Genomic DNA, 11,800 nt, shown 5'->3' with positions numbered 1-11,800 from the left:
ATATAGTCATTGACTCCAATTCCTCCTGATTGGAGTGTGTCTACATTATTTTCTGTGGGTTAACGTGCTTGGCATATCTGATCCAAGCCATTCAGCGGCTGGCTGAGCAGAGCAGGCTTTAGTTTAGTGGGTACAGTGTGTCCACTGCTGCTAGCTCTGTGGGAGTAAAGTGTTATCTTGTGACTGGCGTTATCACAGTCATGTTTTGACTAGTGAGAGCGAGAGAGAGCGAGAGAGCGAGGGGGGACAGAGACAGAGATGTCCCAGCTAAAAGCCTCTGCAGCTGCGACACAGCAGCAATCGGCATGAATTATTATCATCTTTTGAGACACACTTGGATGGACAAGTGCTACGGGTCAAAATATGGGTACGATTATGTAGTAATACTATGCGAAAGAAGTGTATATAATATTTGCCATTTAGCAGACGCATTTATCCAAAGCGAAGTGGATGCAATGATCACAATAATCTCTGCCTTATGTGTCTGTGAGTAGTATGCAGTGTGTATCTGCGCAGTATTATTTTTTTGATGTTTTATGTATAATATCTATATATGCAGCTAGATATTGATGTTTTACTCAAGGACAATCTGAAGATTACCCCATAAACATTTTCCAATAATTATGCTCCTTATGTGCAAATATTCAGCTGGCACTTGATATGCTTATACATGTCCTCCCTTATTAGAAGTGCAGTCTTTTGCAAATCTAAATATTTGCTAACAACCCTCCGCTAACAGCTTTGGTAACCTTCATAGCCAATAACTACTGGCCTACTGGCCTGAATGAGTCCATTCTACAAGGCCATAGAGACAGTCCAGGCAGGAAGAGACCCTGGAGTATTAGGTCAGCAGTGTGTGTGGGTGTGTGTGTGTGTGTGTGTGTGTGTGTGTGTGTGTGTGTGTGTGTGTGTGTGTGTGTGTGTGTGTGTGTGTGTGTGTGTGTGTGTGTGTGTGTGTGTGTGTGTGTGTGTGTGTGTGTGTGTGTGTGTGTGTGTGTGTGTGTGTGTGTAAGCGAGAGCCTACATTTGTGCATCTGTGTGGTCACAAGAGGACATACCACCCACACTTGCATGACAAGGTATTATTATCCTACCCAGGTAAACCCATGCCCACGCTCTCTCTACCACAAATCTTATCATCATATTATTTTACCAGTGACCTCATTATTGCTGGAACTAGAAAAAGGGCCCTCCTGTCAGATGAAAAAGATACAAAAAGATGAACAGCTTATTTTGGTCAATCTGAACATTTTACATCATTTTATTCCAAATGTTCACAGATGGATATTGCAGTCACGGGGCTATAATGGGTGGATAATATATGGTACTGTTCTGTACTCACAGATGGATACTGCAGTCACAGGGCAATAACGGTTGGATAATATACAGTGCATTCGGAAAGTATTCAGACCCCTTCACCTTTTCCAAATTTTTTTACGGTACAGCCTTATTCTAAAATGGATTAAATCGATTTTCCCCCTCATCAATCTACACACAATACTCCATAATGACAAAGCAAAAACTGTTTTTTAAATAAAAAAACTCTGAAATATCACATTTACAAAAGTATTTAGACCCTTTACTCAGTACTTTGTTGAAGCACCTTTGGCAGCGATTACAGCCTCGAGTCTTCTTGGGTATGACGCTACAAGCTTAGCACACCTGTATTTGGGGAGTTTCTCACATTATTCTCTGCAGATCCTCAAGCTCTGTCAGGTTGGATGAGGAGTGTCGCTGCAAAGCCATTTTCAGGTCTCTCCAGAGATGTTAGATGGGGTTCAGGTCCGGGCTCTGGCTGGGCCACTCAAGGACATTCAGAGATTTGTCCCGAAGCCACTCCTGCGTTATCTTGGCTGTGTGCTTAGGGTCATTGTCCTGTTGGAAGGTGAACCTTCGCCCCAGTCTGAGGTCCTGAGCGCTCTGAAGCAGGTTTTCATCAAGGATGTACTTTGCTCCGTTCATCTTTCCCTCGATCCTGACTAGTCTCCCAGTCCCTACCGCTGAAAAACATCCAACAGCATGATGCTGCCACCACCATGCTTCACTGTAGGATGGTGCCAGGTTTCCTCCAGACGTGACGCTTGGCATTCAGGCCAAAGAGTTCAATCTTGGTTTCATCAGACCAGAGAATATTGTCTCTCATTGGCTGAGAGTCCTTTAGTTGACTTTTGGCAAACTCCAAGCGGCTGTCATGTGCCTTTTACTGAGGAGTGACTTCCGTCTGGCCACCCTACCATAAAGGCCTGATTGGTGGAGTACTGCAGAGATGGTTGTCCTTCTGGAAGGTTCTCCCATCTCCACAAAGGAACTCTGGAGCTCTGTCAGAGTGACCATCGGGATCTTGGTCACCTCCCTGACCAAGGCCCTTCTCCCCCGATTGCTCAGTTTGGCCAGACGGCCAGCTCTAGGAAGAGTCTTGGTGGTTCCAAACTTCTTCAATTTAAGAATGATGGAGGCCACTGTGTTCTTGGGGACCTTCAATGCTGCAGACATTTTTTGGTACCCTTCCCCAGATCTGTGCCTCGACACAATCCTGTCTCGGAGCTCTACGGACAATTCTTTTGACCTCATGGCTTGGTTTATGCCTTTCTAAATCATGTTCAATCAATTTAATTTACCACAGGTGGACTCCAATCAAGTTGTAGAAACATCTCAAGGATGATCAATGGAAACAGGATGCACCTGAGCTCAATTTCGATTCTCATAGCAAAGAGTCTGAATACTTACGTAAATAAGGTATTTCTGTTTTTTATTTTGTATAAATTTGCAAACATAAAAAAAACAACTGTTTTTGCTTTGTCATTATGGGTATTGTGTGTAGATTGATGATGAAAATAAATGATTTCATCCATTTATGATAAGGCTGTAACGTAACAAAATGTGGAAAAAGTGAAGGGGTCTGAATACTTTGAATGAACTGTATGGTACTGTTCTGTACTCACAGATGGATACTGCAGTCACAGGGCTATAATGGGTGGATAATATACTAAATACTGCAGTATTACTACAGTAATACTATATGCTTCACTCACAGCTCCTCTAGCTGCATGATACACGTCTGTACGTCCATGGGGAAGTTCTTCAGGTCCATCGGACAGGAAAGGGTTAATGTCAATCTGTAAAAACAGATAGACAATAGAAAATAAAAACATTTGAGTATATATCACAACTATAAGGCATAGGTATCGTTTGACTTGAAAGGGGCTAAACATTAGGCATTCATAACGCCTTTGCATATTCATCACCATTATCACGTGCCTTATGAATGTGTTAAGTATTGGTTATGAATGTGTTTTCGAAGTCCTTTATGAAGATACCCATCACATTAAGTGTTAGCAGGATTTCTGCTAACCTACACTCTTAGAAAAAAAGGTGTTCTTCAGCTGTCCCCATTGGAGAACCCTTCGAAGAAACCTTTTTGGTTCCAGGTAGAACCGTTTTGGTTCCAAGTAGAACCCTTTTGAGTTACATGTAGAACCCTTTACACAGAGGGTTCAACATGGAACCCAAAAGAGTTCTACCTGGAACGAAAAAGGCTTTCTTATGGGGGCAGCCGAAGAACCGCTTTGGAAACCTTTTTTCTAAGAGTGTACATTCAAATGTACAGTGGGGAAAAAAAGTATTTAGTCAGCCACCAATTGTGCAAGTTCTCCCACTTAAAAAGATGAGAGAGGCCTGTAATTTTCATCATAGGTACACGTCAACTATGACAGACAAAATGAGAAAAACAAATCCAGGAAATCATATTGTAGGATTTTTAATGAATTTATTTGCAAATTATGGTGGAAAATAAGTATTTGGTCAATAACAAAAGTTTCTCAATACTTTGTTATATACCCTTTGTTGGCAATGACACAGGTCAAACGTTTTCTGTAAGTCTTCACAAGGTTTTCACACACTGTTGCTGGTATTTTGGCCCATTCCTCCATGCAGATCTCCTCTAGAGCAGTGATGTTTTGGGGCTGTACTGGGCAACACGGACTTTCAACTCCCTCCAAAGATCTTCTATGGGGTTGAGATCTGGAGACAGGCTAGGCCACTCCAGGACCTTGAAATGCTTCTTACAAAGCCACCTTCGTTGCCCGTGGTGTTTTGGGATCATTGTCATGCTGAAAGACCCAGCCACGTTTCATCTTCAATGCCCCTTGCTGATGGAAGGAGGTTTTCACTCAAAATCTCACGATACATGGCCCCATTCATTCTATTCCTTTACACGGATCAGTCGTCCTGGTCCCTTTGCAGAAAAACAGCCCCAAAGCATGATGTTTCCACCCATGCTTCACAGTAGGTATGGTGTTCTTTGGATGCAACTCAGCATTCTTTGTCCTCCAAACACGCCGAGTTGAGTTTTTACCAAAAAGTTCTATTTTGGTTTCATCTGACCATATGATATTCTCCCAATCCTCTTCTGGACTCATCCAAATGCACTCTAGCAAACTTCAGATGGGCCTGGACATGTACTGGCTTAAGCAGGGGGACACGTCTCACTGCAGGATTTGAGTCCCTGGCGGCGTAGTGTGTTACTGATAGTAGGCTTTGTTACTTTGGTCCCAGCTCTCTGCAGGTCATTCACTAGGTCCCCCCGTGTGGTTCTGGGATTTTTGCTCACCGTTCTTGTGATCATTTTGACCCCACGGGGTGAGATCTTGCGTGGAGCCCCAGATCGAGGGATATTATCAGTGGTCTTGTATGTCTTCCATTTTCTAATAATTGCTCCCACAGTTGATTTCTTCAAACCAAGCTGCTTACCTTATTGCAGAATTCAGTCTTCCCAGCCTGGTCAGGTCTACAATTTTGTTTCTGGTGTCCTTTGACAGCTCTTTGGTCTTGGCCATAGTGGAGTTTGGAGTGTGACTGTTTGAGGTTGTGGACAGGTGTCTTTTATACTGATAACAAGTTCAAACAGGTGCTATTAATACAGGTAACGAGTGGAGGACAGAGGAGCCTCTTAAAGAAGAAGTTACAGGTCTGTGAGAGCCAGAAATCTTGCTTGTTTGTAGGTGACCAAATACTTATTTTCCGCCATAATTTGCAAATAAATTCATTAAAAATCCTACAATGTGATTTTCTGGATTTTTTTTCCTCAATTTGTCTGTCATAGTTGATGTGTACCTATGATGAAAATTACAGGCCTCTCTCATCTTTTTTATGTGGGAGAACTTGCACAATTGGTGGCCGACTAAATACTTTTTTTTTCCCCACTGTATCATGCCTGGACAAATCCTGTCAAGTACCAAGTGAACTTGGCTCAGTGTTGAAACAGTAAGTGCTGTAAACCAGCAGTAGCTGTAAACCAGCTGGTGAAACACCAAAGAGGATAGAAACAACAAGACAGGCCAATGCCTTCCTCAGAGACTGTGGGCTCTGTGTTGGGATGAGCAGTTAGGAGACAGAGAAAGAGATAGAGAGAAGAGAGAGAGAGAGAGAGAGAGAGAGAGAGAGAGAGAGAGAGAGAGAGAGAGAGAGAGAGAGAGAGAGAGAGAGAGAGAGAGAGAGAGAGGCAGAGAGAATGAAGAATGAAAAAAATTTGAGCGAGAGAAGGATAGAGAGAGAGAGAGAGAAGGATGGAGAGAGAGAGAGACATCCAGTCGGAGGAGAGAGAACAAAAGAATGAGCAAAAGGATAGAGACAAAATGAAGAAGGCTGACGGCTGCATATTGGACATGTTTTAATGACATCCTCCACCCTGGAGGCTGCGGATGGACTCCATAGCCGAGGGGATCCCTCCGCTCCGTCATGTCATATCCTCTCAGCCTTCCATTGCAGATTTTCTATGGCCCCGCCACTACACAATTCCATAACTCAACCCGACTGGTACCATCGACTCAAAGCTGCCAGCAATTCACCGCTCCGCCTTGAGATTTACACATCATTGTGACACCCCCCACTATGGCTTTATGTTTAACGACAGAAGATGAGAAGTGTCCCAGCTTGATTGATGGTGTGGCAGAGCATTTTTGTCAGTACTCTCTTAGAAAAAAGGGTTCCAAAAGGGTTCTTCGGCTGTCCCCATACGAGAACCTTTTTTAGTTCCAGGTTCCAGGTAGAACTCTTTTGGGTTCCATGTAGAACCCTCTGGGCAAAGGGTTCCACAAATAACCCAATAGGGTTCTACCTGGAACCAAAACGGTTTTACCTGGAACCAAAAATGCTTTTTCTAAGGGTTCTCCTATGTGGACAGCCGAAGAACCCTATCAGATTCTAGATAGTACCTTTTTTTCTAAAGAGTGTAGTGGATTGAATGTTTAGCGTTGGGCCATTAGAAGGGCCTATAGGCTGATTATGTGATAAAACATTTGAGTGGGTGGGAGCTTGTTTGATGTATCAATGTAAGATGGTCATTTGATGATGGTTAGGCCCACACCTCTTGAGGGTTTTTCACACTACTGATCCAAACCGAGCCGAGCCAAACCAAGCTGTACTGAGCTAGCCTGGTAATGAATCCACAACAGTTGATGGAAATATCAGCGCCAGGACAGTTTGGTTAAGTAGTATCATGTGAAAAGGGTGTTAGTGTGCTCCATATTGTACACACTCACCGTATAGAATAGAGGACGTTGCCATTCTTGTAATATTCTTAACAGCTTGTTTCTGTGGTGACTTCGTGGAAATGGGCCCCTTTCTCATTGCGAAGAACAAGTCAGGTTTCAGATAGAGTCCAACATAGAGGGGTCCAGGTCCAGAGAACCGTCGGGGTACTCTGTGTACGCTAACCTGGGGTCGTTCCACTTTTGACGGAGGAAGATGTTCACTCTGTAGTCCTGGTAGATGGAGGGAGGGAGAGGGAGAGGGAGAGGGAGAGGGAGAGGGAGAGGGAGAGGGAGAGGGAGAGGGAGAGGGAGAGGGAGAGGGAGAGGGAGAGGGAGAGGGAGAGGGAGAGGGAGAGAGAGGCGTAGGGAATTAGTGACAGGCTGTCATTTGCAGTTGACTGCAGGGTTTTAACATGGTACACTGAGCTACAGTACTGTGTCCTCCCGCTCTGCATTCATCACATTCCCCCAGAGGTCTGAGTTTAGGGTCCTGGTGGTCCCAGCTGATGCTCATGGAGCGGACACCAATGAACCAGGCAGAGGGGCACCTACAGGGGCGCCGAAGTCCCATATGGTGGTGACACTTCGGGACCCGAAGTCGGTACTGTATCCCCTCTAAGATCCTGGTGGTCCCTGCTGATGTTCAGAGAGCTGACACCAATGAACCAAGGCAGAGAGGACCATGGAGTCCCAATAGGGTGGGGACCCGGATGCGTCGGGTGCCTCTGGTGCTTCCGGGATCAACTCCCTGTTCTATCAATTGTTTCCCTGTTCGGCTGTGCTCATGTCACTGTCACTTAGCCACACGCCACGGTGGCTTTTTAATAAGCTGATTCATATTTTATAGGGGATTTGCATATTAATAATGTCCCTTATATCACCAATCGTGTCGGCCCATGCCCTGTCCAGTTGAATCCATGTATAGTACGCACAGACTTTATGTTCCATAGGGGAAAAAGCCCTGTCAAAATTCACTTGGCCTAAAGGCACTTCAGAGAATAACTTTTTTAAATTAACGTTCCAACAATAAACATCTGTTTCAGCTTTGTTTACCCTTTTAAGTAGATGATATATTTATATATACATATATAAATAAATCATACTTAATTTTAGGGATACAACAATATAAATTGCCTTCTTACCAGTGTTGCTGAGCAAATACCAGCCGTAATTACATATCTTGTCTACTTTTAGCCGGGCGAAAAACGCAATACATTTTTTTATTTGTTTTTTATTCGATTTTCCATTAACATTTAGGAGTAGATGTTACATAAAGTGCAGTGGAGAGAAAAGGACTGGCATATCCCTTCTGAAGGCATTGCTGTTTGGAGAGACAACGTCAGCACAGCAGCTCTCCTGCTATCAAACAGATGGGTACTATTACCATTAGAACTCCTAACTTAAAATGGAATGGGACAATATCTAAAAGACAGGTGGTAATATTGGGATATGTTTGATTAGGCATGATAGTGTTTGTTTTGTTCATGGTTATGGTCCAGGGCCTGTGTAGTTGTTAGTATTCATAATGGTTAACGTTAGGACTCGGTAGGAGAGTGATCCCAAATCAGCTGCTAATGGGAGTTCCAGAATGTTTTTTCGCTCAGCAGCTGATCACGAATAATGCTCTCTCCCCGCTCCTGACACACTGAATAAGGCAACAGCACCTCACATTTTGGGAGTTCACTTTTCATTAAACTGTCACTGGTGCTTGGTAAAGCTGTGGGATTTCGCGCTTTATTCAATGCATCCTTTTTTCTCTAATCTGTGATGGCGGACAGGCCCTCCCACCCATCTGGAAGATATTAGCAGTAGTGATCGTCCAAATGTTTTCTGCAATACTCAGTCCATCGCTAGTCCTTCTTATAGAAACACACAAACATACTGTAGTCTATAAGGGCCCCTTTTGAGGTCCTATGGTACACTTTGTCTGACATGAGACTGACACAGTCTCTACTTTTGTTTAAGATGTTCTTCCAGAAATACCATGTAATCTAGTCTACCATGTAACTCTAGTCTACCATGTGACCATGTCACTATCTACCATGTAACTCTAGTGCAACTTTCCTTTTTCACCACTTTCTAGCTTTGTTACTCTAGTCTCCATGTGCTGTACACTGTCTCCATGTTTAAAGATGTCTATCGAAATACCATGTAACTCTAGTCTACCATGTAACTCCTAGTCTACCATGTACCATGTAACTCTATTACCATGTCACTCTGTCTACCATGTCACCATGTAACTCTAGTCTACCATGTAACTCTGTCTACCATGTAACTCTAGCTATGTACTGTAACTCTAGTCTACCATGTGACCATGTCACTCTAGTCTACCATGTCACCATGTAACTCTAGTCTACCATGTCACTCTGATCTACCATGTGACCATGTAACTCTAGTCTACCATGTCACTCTAGTCTACCATGTGACCATGTACCATACCACTCTACGTCTCTTTAATAAACAAGGGCAAAACTAGAAGAAAAAAAACAAACCGTCAACCACTCTAGATAATTAGTGTCATCCTCCTGTCAAGAACGTTGCTTACGTAACCCACAGCCCTAAATGTTACTCACAGGTCAGGCGGATCTCCGAGGGCACACACACTTCGATCTCAACATGATACCCAATACCCACTCAACCACAACTCCCGACATACATTTGCTGTCGTTGTGAGCACCTTTCCATGTGTGTGGGCACAGCGGCACAAACGTGTTTAGTTGAGCACGGGTAATCTGTGGTATAAGCAGGAAGAACCACCGGACACAGTGGAACCACCAGACATAGTGGAACACTCTCACTGAGAAGCCTCCTATGTTACTGCATCACTGACTGACTGGAAGGCACAGCACTCACAGATTGAACTGCTGACCCGCTGACCTGAACTAACAACACTTAACTTAAGGAAAGAAGTCAAAGAGCAAATACAGTCTAACTAGGGCCAGGAGTTTTTCCAGGTCAGGGAAAATGTGTGCCCTATCATAACAAACAAACAAGCCACCATACCTTCACGGTTTGTAAGCTAGAGCACATGTTACTAGAAGTGGTAGATTTCAGAATTCAACCTGATGATGCAAACCTCAACTTATGTAGCATGACATCATATACACTGAGTGTACAAATTAGGAACACCTTCATAATATTCCCCTTTGCCCTCAGAACAACCTCAAATTGTCAGGGCATGGACTCTACAAGGTGTTGAAAGCGTTCCACAGGGGATGCTGGCCCATGTTGACTCCAATGCTTCCCACGGTTGTGTCAAGTTGGCTGGATGTCCTTTGGGTGGTGGACCATTCTTGATGCACACAGGAAACTGTTGTGCGTGAAAAACACAACAGCGTTGCAGTTCACGATACACTCAAACCAGTACGCCTGGCACCTACTAATTTTCAAAGCCACTTAAATATTTTGTCTTGCCCATTAACCCTCTGAATGGCACACATACACAATCCATGTCTCAATTGTCTCAAGGCAAAAAATCCTTCTTTAACCCGTCTCCTCCCCTTCATCTACACTGATTAAGTGATATCAATAAAGGATCATAGCTTTCACCTGGATTCACCTGGTCAGTCTACTTCATGGAAAGAGTAGGTGTCCTTAATGTCTATACACTCAGTGTATGTGTTGTGTCCACGTGGTTGCTGCTTGGTATATGCTCTTAATAACCTCTAAAAGTCAAAGCCTTTTGGGGGGGGTTCTACTTTACTACTATAGCCCATAGAAACACATTGAGAAACACATTCAGAAATGGCAAAACAGAAAGTCCAAAAATACATCATAAGGAATTGAAGTGTCTGTCCTACAGTGCATCTAGAAGATAAGAAAGCTCAGGAAATATTTTTTTTTTTGGGACTGTGACAGAGCCTGCTGAGAGGCTCAGTGAGGCAGAGTAAACTTAGGTTTTATTTTATAATTGACGAACAGAAATGCTGACAAATAACAAAGGCTATCTTAAACTGAGAGTCTTTCAGCCCAACCTGTCTGCTTCGGTCTCCAGTCCTCTCCCCCGAACAGGAGCAGCAGCAGCCTAATCAACTGTTGGGGCTGATTGTCCAGCCAATCACACTTGATTGACTTATTACCCTCAGCTGGGCTCCATTAGCCTCCCAACAGGAAGGTGCCGGAAAAGGCGCGGCAAGAGGGCTTACCTCCTCCAGCTCTACATGGACACATATTTAACCCCTTTTTGTTAGCACAAAACTCCCTCCATACTTATTTAAAACTGATACCGGGTTACCTTCAGAAGAATCTCATCTTTCCATAGAGCGGTCATATTAGTTTGTAGCCCAAACAGTTCGGACGCAACAGACGTTTTTGTCTCATGGTCTGACAAACACTGATATAACTCGAGTCACCTTCCACTGCAGATACGGAAGGCCGACATATCGCATGCGGTTGATTGAGACATGAGTCCATGCAAAACTGATATCTCTAGCTTGAACTGACGGATTTTGAATGATGTTACTTAGATTGACGCACTGGTCCTAAGACTAACACAGCTGCCATCTTTAATGTGGTCGCTTAGCTTTAAATCCTCTGGTACTATAGGATTGACCACTGAGCTTTATTCTCAGATCTGATCTGTCATATCAACCCTCGATGGATGAGATGAGGATGGAGGATGGACACACACACACACACACACACACACACACACACACACACACACACACACACACACACACACACACACACACACACACACACACACACACACACACACACACACACCACACCCACGCTATAGTAAATAAGAATTGGTAGTATGTAGCCTCCCCCTTTGTACTCTATGACACAATGTTTCCATCCATCACTGACAGCAGTTCAATCCCCATGTCAAAGCAGCACTGTGCTAACAGAAGGAATGTGACAGTCAGAAAGGTCTGCTGCTGCTGGGAAGGAATCAGAGCTACACAGGGTCAGAGTCCTTTTCAAGTCTAATCTAATCAAATCAGACCCAGAAAAAATCCCCACAGAAATACATCAAATCTTTCTATGTCTCCCTTGTAAACAGAATGCTCCAATCCACTCTCTCCCTGTAGTTCAAACAGGCTTAACCCACCTACTCTCGGTCTGTCTCTGAATTAAACCTTGTCCCTGTGATGGGCCATGAGCTACGCCTTGTGGGTCAGGCCTTAGTGCTCTTCAGTAATGTGTCTCTCTGTCTTTCTCTCTGCTCCTGGCCAATGTTACATCATCTCCCTTTGTGTGTGGTTATGGTTATGGTTGTGGAGGAGGACAGATGGTGCTGGTGGGAGCAGGGCTGCTGCTAC

The sequence above is a fragment of the Coregonus clupeaformis genome, chromosome 31, assembly GCF_020615455.1.
Source record: "Coregonus clupeaformis isolate EN_2021a chromosome 31, ASM2061545v1, whole genome shotgun sequence".
Lineage (NCBI taxonomy): Eukaryota > Metazoa > Chordata > Actinopteri > Salmoniformes > Salmonidae > Coregonus > Coregonus clupeaformis.
This window is presented reverse-complemented; position numbering follows the sequence as displayed.